The 25,073-nt window shown below is 37.7% G+C and overlaps 1 protein-coding gene and 1 pseudogene across 7 annotated transcripts in view; one reads left to right on the forward strand and one right to left on the reverse strand.

The window, feature by feature from the left end:
* Positions 1 to 25,073, reverse strand: part of ENOX2 (ecto-NOX disulfide-thiol exchanger 2) — a 384,343-nt gene that overhangs the window by 284,510 nt on the left and 74,760 nt on the right. The window lies entirely within an intron of this gene.
* LOC129073371 (60S ribosomal protein L11-like) lies at positions 11,739 to 12,273 on the forward strand (annotated as a pseudogene).

The following is a 25,073-nucleotide window of genomic DNA, read 5'->3' on the forward strand; positions in this document are numbered from 1 at the left end:
AGCACAATTTCTGACACAAAACAGGTGCTCAATAAATGCCAGGTATTATTTTTATTGCTAATGCTATTGCTACTCTTACAACTATTACTATCATGGACACAATCCTCAATCCTCTTCTCTATATCAGCTCCTCAAATATTTGAAGGCTCATTTAAAGCAAGAGTGTATCAATCTCTGCTCTTCATTAACTCTATAATAGGCAAGTTATCTGATATCTTCAAACCAGATACCTCCCAGAAAGGTAATACTTCCTGCATAGGGTCGTATGATGATGGAATGAGATAATATATGCAAAAGTACCTGGCACAGAGTAGGTACTTTAAAATACATCAGTTCCCATCCCCTTCACCATGCATAATTTTTCTCTTTCCCAGGCATGGAAAACTCCAATTTCTAACTTTTCGTTATATGACACGGTTTTCTTGTCCGTCACCATCTTTTTTTTTTTTTTTTACTTTAGTTTGTTAAGTGTCTTTCTTAAGATGTAGTACCTAGACGGGAAGCCTTATTCCAAAGGTGTGACTCATGTATGCCATATAGAAAGGGACTTCAATCTTAATATTCTTTTTTAAGTATATTTTATTGCTTATGCTACACAATTGTCCCAATTTCCCCCCTTTGCCTCCCTCCACCCAGTACCCCCTTTATCTTAAGCAATCTCCCCCCTTAGTTCATGTCCATGGGTCATGCATATAAGTTCTTTGGCTTCTCTATTTCCTATACTATTCTTAACCTCCCCTAGTCTATTTTGTACCTACAAATTCTGCTTCTTAATCCCTGTACCTTTTCTCCCATTCTACCTCTTCCCCCTCCCAGCTGATAACCCTCTAAATGATCTCCATATCTATGATTCTATTCCTGTTCTAGTTGTTTGCTTAGTTTGTTTTGGTTTTTTAGATTGAGTTGTTATAGTTGTGAGTTTGTTGTCATTTTAATGTTTTTTTTTTATTTTCTTCTTTTTCTTAAATAAGTCCCTTTAACATTTAATGTAATAATGGCTTGGTGATGATGAATTCCTTTAGCTTTACCTGTCTGGGAAGCACTTTATCTGCCCTTCAATTCCAAATGATAGCTTTGCTGGATAGAGTAATCTTGGCTGTAGGTCCTTGCTTTTCATCACTTTGAATACTTCTTGCCAGTCCCTTCTTGCCTACAAAGTGTCTTTTGAGAAATCAGCTGATAGTCTTATGGGAACTCCTTTTTAGGCAACTCTCTGCTTTTCTCTCTCTGCTTTCAAGACCCTCTCTTTCTCTTTAATCTTTGACATTTTAATTATGATTTGTATTGCTGTGGTCCTCTTTGGGTCCAACTTGTTTGAGACTATCTGTGCTTTCTGGACTTCTATACCTATTTCCTTCACCAAATTAGGGAAGTTTTCTTTCATTATTTTTTCAAATAAATTTTCAATTTCTTGCTCTTCCTCTTCTCCTTCTGGCATCCCTATGATGAGAATATTGGTACTTTTGGAGATATCTCAGAGTCTTGCACTCGCCTTGTTTTTTTTTTCTTTTTAATTCCTATTTCTTCATTCTGTTCTGGTTGATTGTTTATTTCTTCCTCATATTCCAAATCATTGATTTGAGTTCCAGCTTCCTTCCCGTCACTGTTGGTTCCCTGCGGATTTTTCTTTATTTCACTTAGTGTAGCCTTCATTTCTTCACTTATGCTTCAGCCATACTCAGTGAATTATCTGAGCACACTGACCATTAGTGTTTTGAACTCTGCATCTGATAGGCTGGCTATCTCCATTTCATTTAGTTCTTTTTCTGGGGTTTTGTTCTGTTCTTTCGTTTGGGCCATATTTCTTTGTCTCCTCAATTTGGCTGCCTCCTTGTGTTTGTTTCTCTGTATTAGGTAGAGCTGCTTTGACTCCCTGTCTTAGCATACCTGATAAGTTGTATGGGGCAGAACATTAGAAATTCACCAAGGCAGGGCAGCCCATTTCACTGCTCTGTGGTGCTGTGTGTCGGGGATGGGTCAGAGAGGGGACAATGCCACTGCCTATCTACTGGAGGCTTTCCTGACACTTTCCCTGTTTCCAGTCACTTCACCCACTTCCTGTATGGATGTGACTGGTGCCCCTCTAGCTTCTGCTCTGGTGTTGGTTCCCAGAATAGGTTTTCATACATTCTAAGTTCATACAGGCCCTTTAAATGGACTCTCCTGAGTAACCGGCAGTTTCTTCGGCTGCCCTATCCTGCACTGGTTTTTACAGCCAGAAGTTATGAGACTTTCTCTTCACAGCACTGGAATCCTGGGCTGCACAGTGTAGTATGGGGCTGAAATCGCGCTCTCCCAAGGTATCCCTCCCAATTTTTATCCACCACACATAAATGTGGGACCACCATTCCACTGCTGCCACCGGCCGCCTCTCTGCACTACTCCATGTCTTCTCCATCCCAGCTCCCCACCTCCAGGCTTCCTACCCATCTGGATGAATATGGCTCTTTAAATCCTTGGTTGTCGTACTTCCATACAGTTCAATATTCTGGTAGTTGTAGGTGTTTTTTGTTCTGAGGTTAGTTATGATTCTTCTTGTGGTTGCACAAGGAGGCGAAGCATGTCTACATATACCTCTATCTTAACCTCAAGTGAAATGTTAAGATTCTTAATCTTGGAAAGATACAGCTCAGCTAAAGTCATATGTGGGTAATACAGGAATTAGGTATACACTCTTTTCACCATGATTCTTGCTCATTGATTTCCCTTTTCCTGGCCCACAGGCTAATGAGTGATCGATTGCATCAAAATTTCAAGTTACTTATTGAATCAGAGCAGTTGTACTGGCACCCTCTACTAGTTCTTTACCAGGAATCCGCTTTCTTAGCAGGTTGCAATGAATACATAATGCAGACAATCTAATTCCTGCCACATATATTGAGGGACATTACTGCCAAAGTGTCTCTTCCAATCCCTTTTATGTGGTTGTTTTCCAAAGAAAACTATTAAATTAAAAAGATAATTTTAATCTTGTTGGTTGTTACTGATTAAGTATCTTCAGGCATGTAGAGAGGTAGAGTGCATGCTTTGAAAGTATGAAGCGAGAGTCCACTTTCCCCATTTTCTAGAGGTCATATACAATATTGAGATCACTAAGAGGTATGAAACTTGACACAGAGCCCTATCTATGCCACTAATTAGTGTATGATCATTTGTCCTATTTAGATCATAGTTTCCTCATCCATAAAATGAGAGGGTTGGATTAAATTTTAATATCACTTTTAGGTCCAATAGCATGTAGTTCTATTCTGTAGCCTTATGGCTAATTAAAGAATCATACTTTCCCAAACCACAATTACCTTTTTAGATAAGTTATTGCTGAGGAATAGCCCAAACAAAATGTGGTTTTTAAACAAACTTTGTAATTTTAGTAGGGGAGTAAAACAGTTGAACACTTCTCCCAACATGTTGGTTATATAATTTTAAAGTAGTTAATTAAATTGTGTTTTACAAATATTATTATTATATATCCAAGCTGAATGGAAATGTTTAACACCTACAATTGAGGTATGACAGAGAGAGCTGTGTTGAGCAAGACTGTTTATAATGTATTGACCATAGGATATGGTTATAACCTGACTGTGAGGATATACAGCTCAACTTGGTAATACACTGTGAGAATGTCTGAGAACATATATCACCCATGATTTTGCATCAGCAATCAAAAAATACGCATGTTTTTAAATTTTTCTTCTTTAACTGTTAAGGTAGTAGTCAAAACTACTGTAAAGCAATACTTTTGGCCTCTACTGCATATAAAATTATTGGTTTATAAGAACTTTCTATGTGCAGGCTGATCTTTTGGATAGGCTATACTTCTTTTTTTATAATCCTTTAACAAAACAGTCTATTAAAACTCTTAGTCCATTTGTACAAAACCTATAACTACATTATCCTACAAAAGTCTTAAGTATCAGGGCACTGCAACAGAAGCACCGGGCACTCAAGTTCTGCAGCCTCAGGAGTAGGTGCCAAATGCCTAGATTTTATTTTCTCCCTTCATTTGCCTTGTTTATATTCCCTGCTCTTATTATTTCTCCCCCTTCTTCCCTCTCAAAATATTTTTTCTCTCCTTTAGTCATCTCATATTCTTTTTTCCTATGTTACAATATCGTTAGTCTCTTTCCACCTTTATTAATCTTTGCTCATTTGCTGTTGATACTGCTGATGAGGTAGGTGGTATTTTTGCTGGTGTAGGTTTGGTTTTCTGGGTAGTTTTGCTTTGTTTTGCCAGCACCTGTACAATAGCATATAAGATGTGGTGGGGGTTGTGATTCTCAGCCAGCCAGCCAGAGGGGAGAATCCACCAATGAATGAGCTATCAATAATTATGGCCTAAATACAACAAGAGAGGCCACATAAACAAAAATCTCCAGAATCAATATCACTGGTTTATGTCCCATAAAACACTATAAAACTTGTGGGGTTTTTTTTTTTCCTTTGGCTTCTAACTCAAGAAACACCATATTGAGTCATGGCTATGGATTCTGGTATTTGGACTCTGACGGTAGCATAATAGTACTGTTTTAAAGGACAGCATGATTCTTTCCTTCTATGAGAAAATGCTCCTACATGTTAGGAATGTTTAGTAAATCAAACACACACACACACACACACACACACACAAAATCTGGTGAGGTAGGAGTTCCTATTGTATTTTTCAGAGTATATTCTATTTGCTATCACCTATTTCATCATCAGACTAAAAAGGTAGCACATAGGAAAACAAGAAAAGCTTAAAGAACCTCCATTTTCTAAATTTTGGCATTCTTCAGTTAGATTCATGCTGCGGCTGAAAGACAAATCCAGAATAGGGGGAGAGGTGGAAACCATGGCTCACCACGGCATCATTTATGCTGGTATTTCTAAAGGTCAGAAGAATTTAGGTCCAGGCTCACTTCTAATCATTAATTCTCTCCAACATGACAACATGCTTTCATGATGACAGTCTCCTAATAATATTCTTGGTGGCTGGAGGGGAAGAAATACCAGAATTTCCAATGCCCATGACATTACTCTGCTTTTCCCAGGTGGGATCCTTGCTATTATCCTTGAACTGTGACTGAAAGGTCACAGCAAATGGTAAGAAAAGAGGACCAAAGTTTAAATTTACAATTAAATCTCCATTGCCACCAACATTCAGCCTCCTTTTGAAACAACAGGAACTATGAAATCTGAGTCTACAATTTTTTTTTATTTTTATTTTTAAAGATTTTATTTATTTTTAGACAGAGGGGAAGGGAAGGAGAAAGAGAGGGAGAGAAACATCAATGTGTGGTTGCCTTTCACGCACCCCCTACTGGAGACATGGCCCACAACCCAGGTGTGTGCCCTGATTGGGAATAGAACTGGTGACCCTTTGGTTCACAGGCCAGCATTCAATCCATTGAGCCACACCAGCCAGGGCTCTACAATTCTTTTTTCATTGTTTATTCTACTACAAGCCCACAGTCAATTCCCTCTCTGTTGTCCATGTCCATGGGTCATTCATAGCTGTTGAGCAGTCCCTTCCCCTTCCTTCCACCATTTTCCCCCTCCTCCCCTCCTACAGCAATCAGTCCATTCCATGTTTCCATGCCTCTGGCTCTATTTTTCTCATTAGTTTATTTTTTTCATTACATTCCAGTTATAAGTGAGGTCATGTGGTATTTATCTTTTGCTTACTGGCTTATTTCACTTAGCATAATGGTCTCCAGTTCCATCCATGCTGTCGCAAAAGATAGGACTCTTCCTTCTTTCTTTCTGCTGTGTAGTATTCCATTGTATAAATGTACCAGTTTTTTGATCCACTCAGTTACTGTTGGGTACTTAGGTTGCTTCCAGCACTTAGATATAGTAAATGATGCTACTATGAACACTGGGGTGCCTAAGTTCTTTTGAGTTGGTGTTTCAGGATTCTTAGGGTATAACCCAACAGTGGAATCACTGGGTTATAAGTCAGTTCTTTTTTTTTTTGAGGAAATTCCACACTGTTTTCCACAGTAGCTGTACCAGTCTGCATTCCCACCAACAGTGCAGTAGGGTTCCCTTTTCTCCACAACCTCACCAGCACTTGTTGTTTGTTGATTTATTGATGGCCATTCTGACCAGTCTGAAGTGATATCTCATTGTGGTTTTAGTTTGCATCTCTCTGATGGCTAGTGATGTTGAGCATGTTTTTCATATGGCTATGAGCAGTCTGTGAGTCTACAATTCTGTTGAATGTCAACAAAGCAAGGCCTTCCTAAGAGAGACAGGGTTTACTGTCTTAGCATAAACACACCAAGAAAGAATATATCAAGTAGAAAATAACAGTGCAGCCCTCATTCAATAATTGTCATAGGACTCTTTCCTTCTCCTCGGTAGAACAGTTAACAGGGAACTGGGATTCACAAAAGAAATTTGCTTCTCCTTCCCTCTTTCCCAGTTTGATTTATGCATAGCCCCTGGAGATGTAAATTAATGTCTTCAAAGACCAAAAGCCCCAGCTGTTTTGGAAAACCTATGCAAAGCTTAACTAAGGTTCACACATGCAGACATAAAGCTGCCATAATTACTGAGCTGAGTACAAAGCTTGCTCCTCAATCAAGCATCTAAAGCCAGCCTTAGTGTCTCTCTCATCCCTAGTTAAGCTGATCTGAATACAACTATAGTGTTAATTTAGTACTGCCTGATGCATTGTGGATTCTAGGTAGAGAGACAGTGAAAGCAAAGCTGAGGAGGTATAAAACTATAGTGGTTTAAAACCACATTTTATCATTATTAATATCAGGCAGAAGCATTAGAAATATGTGAAACTCCATTTCTTATGGACCTGATTGCTTTGGCTTATTTGTTCTTTTCTTTAATGGTAAGAAATAAGAAAATGGCATGACAAATTTAAAGAAAATACTGAAAGACATTCAACATCCTGAATTAGGTCTTAAATATTAACAAAAGATAAGCTTCCTCCACCCATATCCTACCTTCTTGGAAACATGTTGCCAGTACTTGCTGTTCTCACTTCTCCTCCTCTCACTCACTTCTTAATCATTTCATCCTGGGTTCTAATCACAGCATTTTAATTAAATAGACCTTACAAAGGTCACTGACACTTTGCTAAAGTCAATGATCAGTTTTCAGTCCTTATCTTTTTCTTTCTGCAGCACTGAACTCCGCCGATCATTCAAAGCTTTTTTGAAACTCTTCCCTTGTCTTCTGTGACATGCCTGACTATGTGGTTTCTCCTTCTCAATTTTCTTCTTTCTGTATCCGTTTCTTAAATGCTAGTGTTTCATTTTTATGCCTCTTTTCTTCTATTCTACAACAGGAGTTCTCAATTTAAGCATCATAAGTGGTCATAGATGTGCTTCAAGAGGTCTATTAACCTTTTAAAATTGCACGAGGAATTGCATATGTATATTTTATGGGTAGAGAGAGAGCTGTCAGAAACCTAAAGGAATCTAAGGCAAAAAAAAAAAGTCTAAGGGCAACATCCTTAGACTGGCTTTGGGTGATCAGTGACTTCAAATAAAATCTTTATATATGCTAACAACTTTGATATCTCTATCTTCAGTCCAATTTGTTCTGTCTTGGCATTCCAAGAGTACCTCAAACTTAACCCATTATCTTTACTTAATAACCCTGCTCTTTATCCCATGTTCTTCATGTCAGTAAATGGCACACAGCCCACCTAGCTGCTCAGTCCAAATGCTTGGGAGTTACCCATATTTTTCCTTCTCCCTCATTCCCCACACCCAGCAACCAAGATCAATGAACTCTACTTCCTACCTTAAATGTGAACCCTTCACTTCATTTCAACCATTATCTCAATCCAGGGAGATTAATAAACAGCCTCCTTAGACGTCTTTCTGTCTCCAATCAACTCTTCAGTTACAGATAGAGTAAGTGATTCTTCTAAAAGGAAAATATGATCATGTCACACCCTGACTTGACAATTCTTCAATGACTTCTTTATTGCTCTTACACCACAGGTCTACAAATTCCTTGACATGGTATATAAGGTCCTTTATGACCTGGCTTCTGCTTATCTCTACAATCTGTACACTACAGTCCCCTTAACCAATTCATTAACCACACTTTCCTCCAACCCTTAACTATGCTATACTCTCTAGCCATAATGAACTATTTTCGATTACCACCTCAGGGATTTGCGTATACTTTAACATCAGCCTGAAACAGTATGCCCCCACCTTGGCCCAGGTAACCTCTTCCAGGAAGCTACCCCTAGCCGCCTTAAGCTGGGTTAGGGGGCACCACTTATACACTCTGCTAACCTCCTATGTGTGCTGTGGAAATTTATCATTCTGTGTAATTATTGCCTGCTTTTTTGCTTCTCTACTTCCCACTAGAGTTTGGAGAATAAACTATAAGCTCCTTGAGATCAGGGGTCATAATGCATCCTGAGTACCCAATACAGTAATGGCATATCATACTTGGTCAATAAATACATATTAATTAACTGAATGAATAAATGGAGAGATGGCAATCCCAGGACTTTGACTTTGTACTCTTAATCCTCACAATATTTGCATTTAGTTTTGGTGCAGGAAACAAAACAATGGGCTCCAGAGAAGTCGGCTGATTTAGGTATTAACTCCTTGGGCCTCACTTTCCTCATTTGTGTAACTAAGGAAATGTTCCCTTATGAGTTGGAAATTCTCTAATTCAGTGCTTCCTTAACATATCTGATTCTCATGCCCCAAACCCCACTTCAGATCCTCCACCCCTTCCGTACATGCCCCACCCCCACTGAAAGGGAACTGTGATTGTCTTTTTTGACATAAGGCCAATGTGTGTGTGTGCACACATGCATGCCCACGTGTGTGTGTAGAGAAAGGGAGGAAAGGGAAGAAGAAGAGAAAAAGGAGATATGTTGAGGTAATTCCTATACATCCTTCCCTTCCCATTTCTATCCTTTGTAAAGAATGATAGATGGTCTCAGTAGTCTACTTTTAAGATGTTAAATTATTATAGGGTAACAAAATTCCAAAAATTGTTTAAGAGAACTCAAAATAGGAATGAATGAATGAATAAATAAATAAATAAATAAATAGTAAGGAAAAAGAGAGGGCCAAGTAGACATAAGTTATCTTAATAAGGCTGAATCCCACTAATTTGACATAGTATGATGGAATAAGGCTTTTCAAAATTGAAAAGAAACCATATCCTTTGGAATGAGATATAACCTGAATTTTTCTGGTCAAGAGAAGTGAAGAAACTATGGTTACAGAAGCATTTAAAGTCACTGAAAAGCTATGGGAATAAGTAACAAAAATAACCAGCACTAAGAATATAGTAATGCAAAGACCAATCCTCTACTGGTCCCTGGGGCAGGAACCAGATGGCCTAAAAAACCAATTCTCATCTCTTAATTTCTTTGATTGAGAAGGAAAGATACGCTTCCATTTAGTTCTCATAAACAGTGACCCCTTTTCTCCTCTGTAGACAAAGGTGATGCACAACCACTTTTGCTTCCAGATATTAAACTCGTATTTAATGATATGTGTGCCTGGTAATGAATGCATCAAAAAACTTTCACTGACAAAAAAGGCCTTGCATGCATCTATATGTCTTTCAGTTGCTACACACAAATGCAGCAGGGAAGTGGAGGATTTAAATGCACAGCAGGCAGCTGATGTATTTCTCCATAAACTACTGTACATATCATGGCAAGAGTGGAAGCAAAGAAAACCTCAAGTGCATTCTTCTCCATAAAGTGGCAAATGAAGCCAAGGGGCAGAGTAGTAAGGAAGAAAATGAAAGGCTAAAATGAGATTACTAGTGCATACACTTTTAAAAACAAACCGAAAGAACCATTATCCTTGTCAACATTGGAGATGGGTTAAACTCTTTCAGTGCAAAAAAGATAGAGGAGTGCCCACCTTCCATTCTAAATAATACCAATAGCATTTTCAATACTGTTAGATAGATGCCATTTCACTTCAGAAGTGGTTACCCTTCAGTAGTGAATAGAGTTAGTATGTCATGTAAAAGGTTAAAGAAACAAAATAAGAATATTTAGAATAAATAGAAATACGTAGAAAAAAATAGAAAACCCTAGCAATATGACTGTGTTTGCTGTCCTTAGAGACCAAGAAACTTGGACAAATAAGTAAATACATATGTTAATAGGGATCCTATCCAAATTTCTGCAATATCTCACATATAAATACATAATGATTTTGATACATGCATATATGATAGCTAAGGAGAGATCAGGGGGCGGGGAAGCCCATCTGAGTCACTGAGCTATTTAAGTAGGAAGAAACCACAAGACACTAAGAGAGATCAGGTTGAGAAATCAGGCTTTAACAAAGCGGTTATTCCTTGATAAACTCTACATGAGGACACAGTGTACAGGAGTACCCTATTTTAAGAAAACCCATTATTCCCTCCCATATCCTACCTATAAATCAGAGAAGTTAGGAGTGGTTATTTGTATTACAGGAGCAATATTTTTGTATTATACATAGCAATATTTTAAAATGCCAAGCTAACATAGCACATTCAAGTAAGATTAGTTTTTTTTAAATGGATTTATATATTTGGTTTCTTAGAAACACAGTTTTTTCTTTGATTGGGGTGACATTGATTAATGAAATTATGTAAGTTTCAGGTGTATAGTTCTATAATACATCATCTGTATATTGTATTTGGTGTTCATCACCCCAAGTCAATTCTCCTTCCATCACCATTTATCCCTCCTTTACCGACTCCTACTTACCCCCACCCCACTTCCCACTGGTAATCACCATGCTTTTATCTGTGTCCATGAGTTACTTGGGGGTTTTTTTGTGCTTAATCCTTTTAAAATTAAATTTATTGAGGTAACATTACTTAATAACTTTATATAAGTTTCAAGTGTACAATTATATAATACATCATCTGTGTATTGCATAGTGTGCTCAACACCCATAATCTAGTCTCCTTCTGTCATCATATATTTGACACTCTTTATCCCCTTCATCCTTCTCCACTCCTTTCCTTCAGAAATACACTTTTAAAAAATAATGAGGTATCCCTGTACCACCAAGCTTAATACAGAGTTGCTTTTGATTTTTCTTTTGTAAATTTGAATATTGGCAAACTGCATATCCTTAAAGCTTAGAATGCCTAAGCTTTGTACTGCTGGAGGTAGGCAGAGGAAGGAAATTCATAATTCAAAACCAGGAGGCTGGCACTATGTACAACAAGCCACTGTCCCCACTGAGGAAGTAGAGTTTCAAGACAAAAGTGAATTCGAAAACAATCTTGAAACATTTTAAAGACCTAAGGCCAAATTCAGTAGAATGTAATAAATGAGAGGTAAGAAGGTCCTTAAAAATCTTCTGAACAGAGTGAACTGTATTGTCTATATTAAGAAAGAAGTGAGTTTTTACTTTTGGGTTGAAGATGAATCTCTGGGGAGAACTCAGAGTGAGCTTTGAACTCAGGTCTAGTTTAATGGAGGATGAAAAGCATGTTTTTTTTGTATATTATATCTAAGTATTGGTCTGACATAGTTAAAATCTATGAATAAATAAATATTAATAGGATTCTTTCTGAGGAACCCCTGAGTCTCTTCTTGGTTGCCTATGTATATTAATATACAAGCATAATTTCTGGTTGTGTGTGCAGCTAGTGGCTTCTATCTGAATATGGTGTTTAAAAAATGTCTCAAGTTTGTAAAAATATATTATTCTCCTGCATTTGTATTTATAATAGATGTTTCCTTGAGTCCAATTATAAAAATAGTCAAGTTCTTCCTGTTTCTCATCATGGTGCAGGATCAAGGCAAGAAGAACCCCATGCAGGAACTTCGCATCCACAAGCTCTGTCTCAACATATGTGTGGGGGAAACTGGAGACAGACTGACCCAAGCATCCAAGGTCCTGGAGCAGCTCATGGGTCAGACCCCTGTGTTCTCCAAAGCCAGATATACCATCAGATCCTTCGGCATCAGGAGAAATGAAGAGATCGCTGTCCACTGCACAGTCCATGGAGCTAAGGCAGAAGAGATCCTGGAGAAAGGTCTTAAGGTGCAAGAGTATGAGTTATGAAAAAATAACACCTCAAGACACTAGAAACTTAAGTTTTGGGATCCAGGAATACATCGATTTTGGGATCAAATACGCCCCAAGCATTGGTATCTATGGCCTGGACTTCTATGTGGTGCTGGGTAGGCAAGGATTCAGCATCGCAGACAAGAAATGAAGGACAGGCTGCATTGAGGTCAAACAAAAAACCAACAAAGAGGAGGCCATGCGCTGGTTCCAACAAAAGTATGATGGGATCATCCTTCCTGGCAAATAAATTCCTGTTTCTATCAAAAAGACCAATAAAGTATTTTCAGTGAAATGTTAAAAAACATTAAAACTTAAAAAAAAAAAAAAGATGTCAAATGGATGCATTTGCACAGTGGTATTTATTAGGTAACCTCTAAAAAATAAAGGCCAACGGGGGATACAAAGTCAATATTCAGAAATCTAAGGCATTTTTTTACACTAACAATGAAATATCAGAATCAGAAATCAGGAAAAAAATCCCATTTGATATAGCAACAAGAAAACTGAAATACCTAGGAATAAACCTTACCAAGGAGGTAAAAGACTTATACTCAGAAAACTATACAACACTGAAGAAAGAAATTAAGGAAGACACAAATAAATGGTAGCATATACTATGTTCATGGATGAGAAGAATTAACATCATCAAAATGTCCATATTACACAAAGCAATTTATAGATTCAATGCAATCCCTATTAAAATACCAATGACCTATTTCACATAGAAAAATATTTTTAAAAATTTTATCAAACCAAAAGTGATGTCAAATAGCCGCAGCAATTTTGAGAAAGAAGAACAAAGTAGGAGGGACCACCATACCTGAAATCAAATTATATTACAAGGCCACTGTAATCAAAACAGTCTGGTACTGGCATAAGAACAGACACATAGATCACTGGAACAGAATAGAGAGCCCAGAAATAAACCCATGTCTCTATGGTCAATTAATATTCAACAAGGGGGACAGAAGCATAAAATGGAGTAAAAATAGCCCCTTCAACAAATGGTGTTGGTAGAGCTGGACAGCTACATGCAAAAAAATGAAATTTCACCACCAACTTATACCATACACAGAAATAAATTCAAGATGGGTAAAAGACTTAAATATAAGTTGCGACACCATAATAGTCCTAGAGGAGAACATAGGCAGGAAACTCTCAGATATTCTACAGAGCAATATTTTCACCGATACATCCCCTAGAGCAAGGGACATAAAGGAAAAAAATAAACAAGTGGGACCTCATCTAAATAAAAAGCCTCTGCACAGCTAAAGAAAACATCAGTAAAATGAAAAGGGAACCAAACATATGGGAAAATATATTTGCCAATGATACCTTGGACAAGGGTTTGATCTCCAAAATAGAGAATGATTCCACTCCAGGAAGACAAACAATCCCATTAGAAAATGGGCAAAGGACCTGAACAGATGCTTCTCCAAGGAGGACATAAAACGGCCCAGATACATATGATGCTCAGCATCACTAGCCATCAGAGAAATGCAAAATAAAACAATGAGATACCACTTCACACCGATCAGAGTGGCCATCATAAACAAATCAACAAACAACAAGTGCTGGCGAGGTTGTGGAGAAAATGGAACCCTAGTCCACTGTTGGTGGGAATGCAGAATGATGCAGCCACTGTGGAAAACAGTATGGAATTTCCTTAGATAACTAAAAATAGAACTACCTTATGACCCAGCAATTACACTGCTGTGATATCTTAAGAATCCTGAAACACCAATTCAAAAGAACCTACGCACCCCAATGTTCACAGCAGCACAATTTACAATAGCCAAGTGCTGGAAGCACCTAAGTGCCCTTCAATAAATGAGTGGATCAAGAATCTATGGCACATTTACACAATGGAATACTATGCAGCACAAATAAATAAAGAGCTACTATCCTTTGCAACAGCATAGGTGGAACTGAAGAGCATGATGCTAAGCAAAATAAGCCAGAGGGTGAAAGACAAATACCATGTGATCTCACCTATAAGTGGAACCTAATCAACAAAACAAACAAGTGAGGAAAATATAGCCAGCAACACTGAACGAAAAAACAAACCAACAATAACGTGAGGGAAGGAGGGAGGGGGGTAATGGGAAAAAGGAGGGGAGGAGTCATATCAAGGAACATGTATAAAGGACCCACGGACAAAGCCAAAGTGGGGTAGGATGGAGGGTGGGAGGTGGGTGTGGGTGTGGCAGGGGAAAGTGGTGGTGGGAAAATGGAGACAAATGTATCTGAGTAATAAAATAATAAAATAAATAAAGTACTTAAAAATAAAAAAATGAGAAATGAAAAAAAAGGATAAAAAAACTATGGTACATTTACATCATGGAATACTATGCAGCAGGAAGAAAGAAGGAGCTCCTACTCTTGGAGACAGTAAGGATGGAAATGTAAAGTATTGTGCTAAGTGAAATAAGCCAGGCAGTGAAAGACAAATGCTATATGATCTCTCCTATAAGTGGAACCTAATCAACAAAACGAACAAGCAAGAAAAATAAAACCTGCAACATTGAAAGAAAAAACAAACTGACAGTAACCAGAGGGGTGAGAGAGGGATAATGGGGGAAACTCGGCAAAGGGTTGTCAAGGAACATGAATGAAGGACACATGGACAAAGCCAAAAGGGGTAGGTTTGAGGGTGGGAGGCAGAGATGGGTGGGGCACAGGGAAGTGGTGAAGGGAAAATGGAGATAACTGTACTTGAACAACAATAAAAAAAAAAAAAGGCCAGAGGACAAAGGATACGTAGAAAAATGAGTAAAAAAAACCCAGACAACTGCTTATTCTTCTGCCTAACCCAGACTCGCATCTTAAAAAATAATCTATTTACATCAACTGTATAAAAACTTGAATTAGTAAAACACATTTAAATCAGCTGTTGTGAAACTAATACCCTAAATCCTAAAATGAAAGGACATATATAATAAATGTTTGTTGCCTGTGTATGATAAACACATTGCTTTACATTATATAATGTTCAAGGATTCTCTTGTATTAAACATAAAAGCCACTTGGAGTAAATCTTATTCCAGCATGATTGTAGGGTAGAAATTCAGCTTTTCATCTGATAAACTACCCACCTTTCTTAGTCATAGTTTTGTACCTTCAAATCATCTAATAACCCCAGTTTCAAATTTCTTCTAAAAATATCTTGGTCACGCTCTATCTAGAAATGATGAAACTAGTCCAGGTTTCTCCAAACCTCTAGAATTTTAAAAAGATAACTGCACAGTAACTACAATTAAATAGAGTTAGAAGATGTCATAAATATAAAAGCCATAGTTCTATTTATCAATGTGATCAAATAAAAATGAACACCTGAAAAGACTGAATTATAAACTCTCAATACAAAATATCAAAATCTAGCCCTAGCTGGTGTGGTTCAGTGGATTGAGCGCTGGTCTGTGAACCAAAGGGTTTCCTGTTTGATTCCCAGTCAAGGCACATGCCTGGGTTGCAGGCCAGGTCCCCAGTAGGGGGTGTGCAAGATGCAAATACACATTGATATTTTTCTCCCTCTCTTCCTTTCTCTAAATAAATAAATAAAGTTTTTAGAACTTTTGAAAAATTCTATAACATGATAGATACACTGCTCTATGAAAATCTATCCATTTAAAAATGAACGAAGGTAGGATGTACTTCCTATTCACTACAACAAAGTCAACTGCAATGTAAAAAAAAAAGTGGAGAGCAAAGAAAACTTCAAAGGTTTAAATTAAATATTGAAAACCTAGCATAAACTTTTTAAGTGGAGTTTTACTTATTTTTTTACCAAACGGAGACTGGAGTTCTACTTTTGAATTCTAAACTTTTGTTATAATGTTTTTCTCTTAGTAGGGTGCTAAAAGAAAGTGGTAACAGTGTGGTGATAGCCAGAAGGAAAGGAGGGTGGAGGTTGGTAGAGGTGAGCAAAGAGGGGATAAATGAAAATGAAAAGAGGCTTTGCTTGGGGCAATGGACGCACAATACAGTGGGCAGATGGTATTTTGTTGAGTTGTACACTTTAAACCTGTATGGTTTTGTGAACCAATGTCACCTTTGATAAATTCCATTATACATAATAAATAAATAGATGATAGATAGATGAAAGAAGGAAAGAGAAAGAAAGAAAGAAAGAAAGAAAGAAAGAAAGAAAGAAAGAAAAAGAAAGAAAGAAAGAGAAAGAAAGAAAAGAAAAAGAAAGAAGTAACAGCATCCAAGAGTAAAAATAAACCGGACTAACAAAACCCAATTCTGTCTGGCCACAAAGCCAATCCACTCTCTCCCATTGTACTGGCAATAGAAGTAGCAACCGTGGCCATTCACAGCAGACTCTCCCTAAAGCAGTCTTCGTGTCTGTGTCAGAGAGGAAACATTCTGGTCAAACTGGTTGTAGAGGATCTGTCTGCAAAATATGAAAAACTGCAATCCTAAGTAACCTTCCCTTGAGGAAGGCTCAAAATCCTTGTCAGTAATATTGGTAATCCACAATGATGAAAGCAGCCAACTGAAAACCAGAGCGATCAGGCGGCAGTGGAGTCAAAGAGGGTATCAGCTAAACCCACGAAACTAGAGAAGCTACCACAGCAAGAGTTAAAAGCACTAATTAAAACTTGCATTTGTAGAGATGCAGTGAGAAGGGTACAGCAAAAGGATGGAACAATGATACTTACACTTTAAAACAATTAAACAAACAAAAACAACCCAACCCAACTCTCAAAAGCATTTTTAGTCCAACTCATGTTTTACAGTCATTTATTTGTTTTCTTACTTTTGACATTAGACAACTGTTAACTGTTGTATAATTAAACATGAAAGCTACAAGCATTTAAGTGGTGGTTATGGTTACAACCAGTTTCCACATCCAGTCTACCCTAAGGACAGCAGTCAAAGAACAAGATCAGGAAAGCTGTGTAAAGAGACGGTGGAGGGGTGGGGATAGGAATGGGTGGCTATGAGAATGAAAAGGATTAGAATGCATTAATCTGGAAAGATGAAACAATCAATCATGGATAACTACCACCAGCACAACCACCACCATTAAGCATTTACTGTGTAACAGCCACTTTGCTAAAAGCAGAGATATTAAGCTGTGTCCAAGGAGAGACGAAGTGTTGTCAGAGTATATTTTAACATCCTTTCAGTTGTGTCATCTATCTGTCAAGCATTGCGTTGGTCATACAACAGTTGTGAACTAGTAAACAGTAATAGGTCATAGAAAGAATTTCAGACTGGAAATTAGAAGGTTTTAAGTTTTATTTCTAAGAGTATTAATAACTATATCTGTGACCTTGAACAAATCATCTAACCTTCTGAGGCCTATCCAAAAGTTCTGGAAGATGGAGGTGTTAAACCAATCAGTGGTTTTCAGGTGTTTTTACTTTCAAGTAGTCAACCCTTTCTTCAAATAGATGGAATGAGCTACACATAAAAGGGTTGAAAGTGCAAATCTTATACATGAAGCACAGTGAAGGTCATAGCAGTCCTACAATTCTTCTGCAGGGCCTTCCCCATTTTCTGGAATCAGCCCTATATAGACACATTTTGAAAATCTATGATCCTTTGTAGACCTAACATTCTATGACTAACTCTGAAATTTACCTCACCTAAATCTTCAAAAATCTTTATTCAATCTAGTCCAGCAAGTATTTGTTGAATGTTTAACATCATAAAAAACACAAGATAGGATTTCTACCCTGGGAGAGCTTACCATCTTGTGGAGGAAAACAAAATAAATAAAATAAGGATGCACTTCAGAAAAAAAAGACGGTTTTAAGGACTAAGACATCACAAGGGCCCACTGGAATGGAAGATTCACTTCTCTATTTTTTGTGGCTGTATAATCAGTTCCTAGGGTAGCAGGTTCTTAATAAATACTGAATAAGTAAATTAATGTATGAATAGACAGGTAGATGGATGAATTTCACTGAAATTCAGACAAATGGTATAGAGTTAAAAGTTCCTTCCCATATGTTAGAGAATGTTTTCTTATAAGCTCAGTGTTACAAGAAAAGCAACTGAACTTCATTATTCATTCTACTATATACTGCCTACAATTACTTATCAATGGTGATATTTCATTAGAATAAAAATAAAGCAAAAAGGTACACCCCATTATGTTGGCCCCAACTTAAGTCAGCAGAGCAAACAAAGGCAACCTCTACCTAACCATTTGAAATATAATTTTGTTCGAGCAAATCATTAGACTGAATTTTGCTTTGGCAGGAAATCATTCTTTCAATTAACCTGTTTATATGCAGGTCATTCGTATGTTGCCAGTTAGTAAGTCTCTAAAGTTGGTAAATCAATTTAGAAATGAGGGCCATTCTCTCTCTTCTCCTTCTCATCTCCATTAGTACTAAGAAGCAGCCAAGGAGGTCAAGAAGAAAGAAGCTGTCTCTCTTTTTCCTCCTGAGCTTAAATTCTGTCATGTAAGATATGCTTTGTCTTTTTAGACTCAAAGTCAGCCAGCAAGCACTTAAGTAAATTAAGACAACTGCACCAATTTGATAGAAAGCTTGTTGGAGACAGCTCATTTGTGTAAAAGCTTTGCCTGTTTAAGGAACAATATAATTTCTGGAGGAAATCTTCCTGGAAAGGACCAGGTGGCTCTACAGTTTTATAGCTCAGGTGATATCAGTTATCCAGGACAAGTGTTGTATATAACTAAGGTTCTCAAACCTGGATTGTGTTTCCCTAGAAGGCTATTGCATTTGAAAGGACATTAAGGTGGATTTAAATTCCATTTTTGTTTTGCCATAGCACTAATATTTTATTATGGTATGCTATTCCTATTCTGAATGTGCTTTATGGATAGACATATTTATAAATATCCTGTGAGGGTTTAAAACAGTTTATTTTCAACCTATGACAGCTGATAGCTGACTTGCTTAGAAAGATATCAAACTAATAGATGAATGAGAAATATATCACCCCTATCCAGTCTCCTTTCAATATGCAGTGACATCTCAGGGAAAAGTTTATATCTCTTCCACTGTGGTCACAAGTGAAAAGATCCCAGTCTATGTGGGGCTCCATAGGTAGCTGCAATGGAAATCATATTGAGAGAAATACGGCAGGGTTCTGACTGCAGAGGATAGCATCACTGCCTTCTTCTATTTGTTTTAACCATTCTTCTGTAAAAACTAGATTCAATTCAAGGTCTTGAGCTTCATTTCGGGCACCTGCATTTGGAATGAATCCAGTTACTCAAGGGACTATGTGAGTTTTAATGTACCTGAGGGAGCTGGCCAAACTGTCACTTGCTTCCTTTGTCTAAGCAAAATGCGGAAATCTCTGCTCAGGAGTCTTCAACTTTTGAAATTGTCTTTTTCCATCAGAGGGGTACATCTATCATCTTTAGAAATACTTTGAGTCTATGCTAAAGTATTTCCATATAATAAGGAATGTGACATAGATGAGATGGAAGAAACAAGAAAAAAAACACATTTATTCCCTTCACACATTTTGATCTAAGTTTGGTTAGTATATGCCTAATCGGGAGGTTACTCTCTAGTCCCATACAAGTTAGCTAAAATTCTTCAGACTAATTGGCCAGAATTTTCTATTCTCTTCTCTCTTTCACCCAAATCCTTATTATTCAATCAATCAGTTAAAATATTTAATTGAGTCCACTATATGCCAGGGACTTCCCTAAGCACTAGAGATATAACATTGAACAAAATACAGCCCCTGCCCTTATAAAGTTTTTATATTTTAGGGGAGAGGGACAATAAGCAAATACACAAATATAAAATATAAGTGATATAAAGAAAATAAAACATACTAAGTATACACAGAACAGTTAAGAAAAGTTACTTTGAAGGGGTGACATTTGAGCACAACTTTGAATGAAGTGAGTACTAGCCTCAGTTTTTCTCTTTATTAAAAACAAAAACAAACAAACAAAAAAAAACTAGGAGGTAACTAAAATAACTGTGTTCAGAGTTGGAAGTAAGAACAGATATAGAGTTGAGAAATTTGAGAAATACCATCAATATATTCAAAGAAGACATAATGGAGCTAAAGTTCATCCACTGAAAGTCAACTAAATGATTCAAGTGATGAAAGAAAGCTGAGAGAGGACATGATTGAAATATATCATTTCAATGACCATTAGGGACATTATGAATGGGAGTCTGTGAGCCAATACATCCTTACAAATCGTAAATTAGAATAATAAAAAGTATATCTGACTTTCTGGTTCTAGGACTAGTTAAAAGATGTACTTCTCCCTATTTCTCCCACTAAATACAACATAAAACCTAGGAATTATGCCTAAAAACATATAAGAAGTCTCTGAAAGGTAGAGACTGGATAGAAGGCAGACTGGATAGGGCCTTCAGAACCCAAGGAATGACAAAGCTATCTGGATCTTCTTTTACTTCATATATCCCAGACTAGTTATTAGAGAAGTCAGCAACACAGAGATGCCAATGGGCACAGACAAAAATAGTTTAAGGGAAGCCTGTTCTCTCTAGCCAAAAGACCAAGGGACAAACAGCAACGCAGAAAACTTATAGACAATAACCACCCTACTCCAATTAAACAATATAGGAAAAACTTGGGTCTTACTCTCATCCCTGTGAGCAAACGCTAAGTGGGAAACCTACACTTCCACCTTATTCTGACTCTAATTAGGTGACCCAACATGCCTGCTGGGTTGGTATATCAGAGAAGGCCAAATGGATCTTTCATTCCCAACCAGCAATGTCAATAGAGGCTATGTGGTGAGCATAAGCCTCCTTCTATCAACTAGGATGATATCAGCAAAGGCCTAGTGGGAACTTCAACTTCTACACCAACCAGCAGTAATGAGGTACCCCTCTACTTTCCCAGAGTGTCATTGGAAGTTGAGTAGAGAACCTGGACTCCTATTTCCAGATGGTAGTAATGAAATGGTGACCACTTCCCCTGCAAGCATGAAGTCAGAGTAAACCTACTAAAATGAGAGATTTAAATAAGATCCAGAGTCCTCATAATATCCAAAATGTCAAGGGTTCAATAAAAGATTACTCGTCATATGAAGAACCTACAAAAAAATCTCAAAGAAGAACAGACACCAACTCCCAGGTGACATAAATATTGGAATTATGTGACAAGCATTTAAAATCAGTCATCGGCCCTGGCTGGTGTGGCTCAGTGGGTTGAGCACTGGCCTGCAAATTAAAGGGTCACCAGTTCGATTCGCAGTCAGGGCACATGCCTGGGTTGTGGGCCAGGTTCCCAGTAGGAGGTGCTCAATGGGCAACCACACACTGATGTTTCTCTCCCTCTCTTCCTCCCTGATTCTCTCAAAAAAAAATAAAATCTGTTAAAAAAGTAAAATAGTCATCATAAAAATTCTTGAACAAGCAATGATAAACATGCTTAAAACAAATGAAAAAAAAAGTTTTAGCAAAGAAATAGAAGATATAAAGAAGAACCAAATAGAAATTTACAACTAAAAATATAACAAACAAAAGAAAAAGTCACTGAATAGGCTCAACAGTAGAATGGAGATAGCACAGGAAAGAATCAATGGACTTGAAGACAGAGTAATAGAAATTACATACTGTGAGCAATAAAGGGAAAATAGACTGAAAAATACAAACAGATCCTCAGGGACCTGTGGGACAACGACAAAATATGTAACATTTGTATGACTGAATTCCCAAAAGGAGAAGTATAGTGGATCGTCAAAAAAGTAATGTGTGAAATTTTCAGGAACTTGGCCAAATACATAAACCTAACAAATCAAAAAACCGAGCTAACCCCAAATAGGAAAAACAAAATAATCCATGTGAACATTCATCATAATTAAACTACTAAAAATTAAAGAAAAAAATTGTTGAAAGCAGTGAGGAAGAACACTGTTACCTATAAGGGAAAAATGATGATAAAGATAGAAGATATATAAGCAGAATTATGAATCATTTCTATATGGGGACTATTCTAGAAATGCAAGCCTACTTCAATATTTAAAAAAATAAATTAACAGAATCCATCATGTTAATAGCCTAGAGAAGAAAAAAAATCACATAACCATATCACTGGATGCAGAAAAGACACTTGAAAAATTCAACAGCAATTCATGATTTAAAAAAAAAAAAAGTCTCAAAATAGGAGTATAGGGAACCTTCCTTAACTTAGTAAAGGATATTTATAAAAAACCTACAGCTAACATCTGACTTAAAGATGAATCACTATGTATGTTTTTCCAATTATTTGGGACAAAGCAAATATATATTCTGTCACTACTCTTATTTGATATAGTACTGGAAGTTCTAGCCAGTAAAAAGACAAATGGACGAGTCCAAGAACACGTGTGAATGACCCATGGACATGGACAACGGTGTGGGGTTTGATTCTCAGACTGGGGATGGACTGGGGGAAGGAGGGCAAAGGGTGAAAAACTGGGACAACTGTAATATAATAGTAATAAAAAATTTTACAAAAGGAAATAAAGACACAAATATTTGAAAAGAAGAAATAAAGCTGTCTCTTTTTGCAGATAACATTATGTTCTATGATACAAAACCCTCTAGAATTATTTGAAATTCAGCAAGACAAGATGATGTAACACATTCAAAAATCAACTGTATTTCTATATACTAGCACTACACATGTGAACACAAAAATTAAAAATATATCATTTATAATTGTTAAAAAAATACATAGGTATAAATCTTTAAAAAACATGTATATGACTCGTAAGCTAAAAACTACAAAAATGATGAAATAAATCAAAGAAGGTATCAATAAATGGAGACATCAACTGTGCTCATCAATTAAAAGGCTAAATATAGTAAACATATCTATTCTCCCTCAAAATGACATTTGGGTCCTGGAGCAAGATGGTGGGGGAGTGAATGGAAATCACACTGACCTCCTTCCAGGACCAATCTGGAAATGGAACTAAACTGTGGAGAAATCACCCACAACAAAAAACTGAACAATAGTCAGAGAGAAGCTTTACAACATTGGACAGACAAAAGAATCACCTTTCACACAACTTGACTGGTAGTGCAGTGGAGACTTGAGAAAGCGAGTGGGGCACCTACAGGCAGCAACACCAAAGGGATGTTTAAGTGGCCAGTTGGAACCCCCTGTTAAGAGCAGGGTCTGAATCACAGGTGGGGATCTCCAGCCTACTGCACCACAGCCCAAAAGTACATAGATGACAGCCAGCTGTGAAAAGCAGCAGGGCTGCTGTCTGCCAGAGATGGGTGGCTGGAGATGCAAAGAGCCATTTAAAGGGCCAAAGCATAAATTTTTATTTGCAGCCATTTATCCTGGGCTACAGCAATGGCAGGGGCAGAGTGGGCTAGAGACACCTGAGGAGAGACTGGGGAGGGAGGCTTTGGGGAAAGAATTGAGGGAGTAACCTGAGGGGTCCCAGTGCTGAGCCATCCCCCACGTAAGGAGCCATCTTCCTCAGGCAGAACACTCCCTTGAGCAACAACAGCATGAGACGAAACAATAGCCCCAACCCCAGAAGGTACTCTGCCCTGGCCCTGTGGAGCATAAGCCTGATTGCTGAGTACACAGTAACAGCCAGACACACTTGATCCCTGGAAAAGGGCAGGGCAGAGTGGACTAGAGACACTTGAGGAAAGACTGGAGACGGAGGCTTTGGGGAGAGGACTGAGAGAGTAGCTGCAGGGATACCAGTGCCGAGTCATCCTCTATATGGCAGCAGACCTAGTGCTTAGGCACAACACTCACCTCTGAATAGCTGAAGGGGAAACAATAGGCCCAACCCCATGAGGGATTCTGCCCCACCCTGTGGTGCCTAAACATGACTGCTGAGTGCAGAGTGGCTAGATTAACGACTGAAGGAGATAGCCACAAACAGTAGATTCCTGGAAGTCTCGAACAGACTGCCTAAGGTCAGACGGAGTCAACATCTGACATCACCAGAGGTGGATCGAGAAAGAAAAAAACAGCAGTGAATACTAGAGGCTACTTAGACGAAACCCACTGTGGTTTTCTCCATGATTTGCAATATTTTCTTTACTACACAGCTTTTTAATGTTCATTTCTGGTCAATCAAGTTAGTCCATCTTAAATCATTAGAATTTTTAGTAATAGCTTATTTCTCTCCTTTCTTATAATAGCCTTACACTCTTTACATCCTTACTAGTACTGGTTCATCTGCTGTTGATAGTGGGATTGCAGGGGGGAGTATTTTTGTGGATGTGGGTTTGTTTCCTGGGCTTTGTGCTTTTGTTTTGGCAGCACCTGCAAAAAAAAAAAAACACACAAGATTGTGGTGGGTGGAGTAACCCTCAGCTCACGACCTGGAGAGAAGGAACCACCAAAGAATAACCAAACAATCAAAATCCAATTACTTCCAGAAAGCCAACATAAACAGCATAAAAGGCATCCAAAGAGCATCAAGATCATAAGATCAATACATCCCGACCACTGAATCTCACAGGTCTCCTACCATAGAAGTTTACATCACAAAGTCAGGAAGTCAATACAGATCAATTTAAAAAGCAGAAGCAAAAATAAAAGTCTCACAAATAATGGGGACACAAAAAAACAACCCCAAATTGAAAGGAAAGGAAGAATCCCCAGAAAGAGTACTAAATGAAATAGAAGCAAGTAAACTATCAGATATTGAGTTCCAAACAACAGTTCTAAGGAAGCTCAGTGAGCTCAGAGAGCACAGAGAGAATTACAAAAAACTACAGGGAAACTATGAGGATCCTACTACAAACTATATTAGCATGAAAAAGGACACAGAATATATCAACAAGAGGCAAAAGGAAATGAATAATACAATTTCTGAACCGAGAAATACAGTATAAGGTATCAAAAGCAGGTGAGATGAAGCGTGGATCAAATCAGCGAGCTGGAGGGCAAGGTACAAAAAGATTCCAGGGAGGCCAATAAAATGAAAAAAAAAAGACTAAAAAAAAAATGAAGGTGCAGTAAGGAAAATGCAGGACAACCTGAAACATAATATCCATATAATAGGGATACCAGAAGAAGAGGATGAGGAAGGGATAGAGAACCTGTTTGAAAAAGTAATGATGGAAAACTTCTCTAAGCGGAGGAGAGAAA

Source organism: Pteronotus mesoamericanus, unplaced genomic scaffold, assembly GCF_021234165.1.
Source record: "Pteronotus mesoamericanus isolate MK-2021 breed Mesoamerican mustached bat unplaced genomic scaffold, CSHL_Meso_final contig_40, whole genome shotgun sequence".
NCBI lineage: Eukaryota > Metazoa > Chordata > Mammalia > Chiroptera > Mormoopidae > Pteronotus > Pteronotus mesoamericanus.